Source organism: Agelaius phoeniceus, assembly GCF_051311805.1.
Source record: "Agelaius phoeniceus isolate bAgePho1 chromosome W unlocalized genomic scaffold, bAgePho1.hap1 SUPER_W_unloc_2, whole genome shotgun sequence".
NCBI lineage: Eukaryota > Metazoa > Chordata > Aves > Passeriformes > Icteridae > Agelaius > Agelaius phoeniceus.
In genome coordinates, this window is record NW_027509867.1 from 4155595 (window position 1) to 4159617 (window position 4023).

A 4023-nucleotide genomic window follows, 5' to 3' on the forward strand; every position below is an offset into this window, starting at 1 on the left:
CTAACCGGGCTCTTTAGGGTGCGGGGCACAGCAGGAGCTTTCGGCGCTGGACTGTTCTGAGGGGCTCGGGGCCGCGGGGGATGAGAGGAGATGAATTCCCAGAAGTGGCTGTACCGGCCATCTGTGGGGTTGGGAGCTCTGGGGGTCCGGGGACGCTTCTGGGGGGTCCCGAATGGGCGCTGAGGGGGCACTGAGGGATCCTGGAGGGTCTGAGGGACACTTAGGGGACAGAGGGGGTGCAGATCCCGGGGTTCTGTGGAGCGCGGGGCATGACGGGCGTTGTAGTCCCGGCTCCAATGGGGCTCAATCGGCCCGCGGGGCATGACGGGAGTGTAGGCAAAAAAGAAAGATGGCGCCCAGCCGAGGACCGCCTTCGAGGCCCCTTTCCAGGCGCTGATTGTCTGTGGGTGCTGATGGGCGGAAGCCACGGCAAATGGGATGCGGTGGAGGCGGGAACAGCCCATTCAACCTCTGCAGTCCCTCCCAGTACAGCGCAGTTCATCCCAAGTACAGCTCAGTTCATCCCCAGTACTACCCCAGTACAACCCCAGTGCCCCTGCAATCCCGCCCAGGACAGCCCAGTTCATCCCCAGTTCCTCCCCAGTCCCTCCCAGTACAGCCCAGTCCCTCCCAATACACCTGAGTTTACATTCTCAGACCCTTGCAGTTCCCACCCAATGTCATCCACAGGATGCCCCAGTGTCTCCCAGTCTTCCCCCCAATGTTCCCAGTGTCCCCAGTATATCCCAGTGTGTCCCACAGCGCTCCCAGTGTTCCCCAGTATGTCCCAGTCCTCCCCAGTGTCACTCCCAGTATGTCCCAGTGTCTCCCACAGCGCTCCCAGTGTTCCCCAGTATGTCCCAGTCCTCCCCAGTGTCACTCCCAGTATGTCCCAGTGTCTCCCACAGCGCTCCCAGTGTTCCCCAGTATGTCCCAGTCCCCCCCAGTGTTTCCAAGGACAGTTTAATTTCTCTCGGTGCCCGTGGCAGCCAAACCCAGCAGTGGGGTCAGTGCAGTGCCCATGGCCACAGCCCCTTGCAGTGGCCCAGTGCAGCTTGGGCTGATGATCCACCCTCACAGCCGGCCCAGGGCAGCTCTGCAGTGGCTCTGGTGGTACCTGGGGCTGGCACACACCTGAGCAGTGTGTCTGTTTGCAGTGGGGAAACTCAGGAGTTTGAGATTGCTGCAAAAAGCATAAAAAGGGAAAACCCCTCTTCGGCTGGGTGCAGCCAGCTCTCCAAGCACAGCAGCTCCCAGGGCAGTGAGGACAGACAGGATGGGGCTGGGCAATGTGGAGCAAGGTTGTCCACGCTGGGTCAGAGCTCCAGGCACAGCTTCTGTGAGCAGGCCAGGGCTGCTGAGGAGAGACCCTGGGTCAATATCAATCACAGAATGCTGCAATCACCTCTGCTCTAAAGAGAAATAAAAGACACCCTTTAAAATAGGAATGTGTATTTCTTACAAGTTCTTTGAAATCTTTTTCCATAACTGGACTAGGAAAACTTTATTGACCCTCTCAGGGCTTTGGTGTTGTTTACATCAGACTCAGTGCCTGAGAGTGTCTTGAAAAAACTTGTCGAAAACTCCAAGTCAGTTTCAAACTCCATTTTTCTTGAAGTTTTAATGGATCCCACTGAGGGACACAACTGGGAAAATGTCCCCAGGTTCCAGGTAGAGCAGAACACGGGAGGCAGTGATGACCGGTGGGGACAAGCAAGGCAAAGGTGTCTCTGATAGTGGAGTCCTGGAAAATGTTAAAAATAGTCTTTGAAAATATTGGGCTTTGTGTTTTCTCAGATCACTGCACCTGTGTAGGCAGTATGATAAAAGATATAATTGTTAGATGTGGTGATTGTTTAGTAATTAAATATAATTATTATATAACCATAAGACGAATTGTGAGAAACTATGTTGGAAATTTAAAGGGGGCTATGTTTAGCTGAAATCTGTGTATACAATAGAACAATATAAGTTTAATAATTAACATGAAAGTTATGTAATGATAGAGTATAAAACACGTTCACCCTGAATGTATGCTCGGAATCAGATTTGGGTGGAAACTACCCCGATTCCCAGAGCTCTTAAATAAAAAGCACCGCATATAATTGCTGATGTGATTATGTGTTTGTGAACGCTAACATCTCTGGTGCTGAGCAAGCCTGGATGTGTTTCAGGAATGCAAAGGGCCAAGGCCTGAGCCCCAGCCCCTGGCCAGGCAGATCCTGTCCCTCCCTCATTGCTCAGGGCTCTTCCTGGGATGGGCACTGGGATGTGGGGATGGGCAATGCCAAGGGCAGGAGCATGGGGCGGCCCCTGCCAGGCTGCTGAGCAGGGACAAGGAGGCAATGAGGCCCCAGGCCTGCAAGGGTCACTTGTCCCCTCGTGGCCTCAGGCCCAGGGCCAGCAGCCATGGCCAAAGTGCTGCCCAAGTTGGCTCTGGCAGGGCTGTCTTGCAGCTGCTGCCCATCCCTGTGCCCTGTGCAGCCCAGGCTGTCCTACGGTGTCCCTGCCCTGCGCCTCTGTCCCTGCAGGCTGTCGGCCCTGAGCAAGGAGGGAGGGACAGGATCTGCCTGGCCAGGGGCTGGGGCTCAGGCCTTGGCCCTTTGCATTCCTGAAACACATCCAGGTTTGCTCAGTAACACAGACACCTTTGCCTTGCTTGTTCCCAGCTGCCATCACTGCCTCCCGTGTTCTGCTCAGAGTGGAACCTGGGGACACTTTCCCAGTCGAGTCCCTCTGTGGGACCCATTAAAACTTCAAGAAAATTTGGAGTCTAAATTTAAATTTGAGTTCTTGAGAAGTTTTTTCAAGACACTCTCAAGGACTGAGTCTGATGTAAACAACACCAAAGCCCCGAGAGGGTCATTAAAGTTTTCCTAGTCCAGTTATGGAAAAAGATTTCAAAGAACTTGTAAGAAATACACATTCCTATTTTAAAGGGTGTCCTTTATTTCTCTTTAGAGCAGAGGTGATTGCAGCATTCTGTGATTGATATTGACCCAGGGTCTCTCCTCAGCAGCCCTGGCCTGCTCACAGAAGCTGTGCCTGGAGCTGTGACCCAGCGTGGACAGCCTTGCTCCACATTGCCCAGCCCCATCCTGTCTGTCCTCACTGCCCTGGGAGCTGCTGTGCTTGGAGAGCTGGCTGCACCCAGCCTAAGAGGGGTTTTCCCTTTTTGTGCTTTTTGCAGCAATCTCAAACTCCTGAGTTTCCCCACTGCAAACAGACACACTGCTCAGGTGTGTGCCAGCCCCAGGTGCCACCAGAGCCACTGCAGAGCTGCCCTGGGCCGGCTGTGAGGGTGGATCATCAGCCCAAGCTGCACTGGGCCACTGCAAGGGGCTGTGGCCATGGGCACTGCACTGACCCCACTGCTGGGTTTGGCTGCCACAGGCACCGAGAGAAATTAAACTGTCCTTGGAAACACTGGGGGGGACTGGGACATACTGGGGAACACTGGGAGCGCTGTGGGAGACACTGGGACATACTGGGAGTGACACTGGGGAGGACTGGGACATACTGGGGAACACTGGGAACATTAGGGGGAACACTGGGAGACACTGGGGCATCCTGTGGATGACATTGGGTGGGAACTGGAAGGGACAGGCAATGTACACTCAGGTGTGTTGGGAGGGACTGGGGAGGAACTGGGGTTTTACTGGGCTGTCCTGGGAGGGATTGGAGGGGCACTGGGGTTGTACTGGGGTAGTACTGGGGATGAACTGCGCTGTACTGGGAGGGACTGGAGAGGTTGAATGGACTGTTCCCGCCTCCACCGCATCCCATTTGCCGTGGCTTCCGCCCATCAGCACCCACAGCCAATCAGCGCCTGGAAAGGGACCTCGAAGGCGGTCCTCAGCTCGGCGCCATCTTCCCTTTTTGCCTACACTCCCGTCATGCCCCGCGGGCCAATTGAGCCCCATTGGAGCCGGGCCTACAACGCCCGTCATGCCCCGCGCCCCACAGAACCCCCGGTATCCGCAACCCCTCTATCCCTTAAGTGTCCCTCAGACGCCCCAGGAT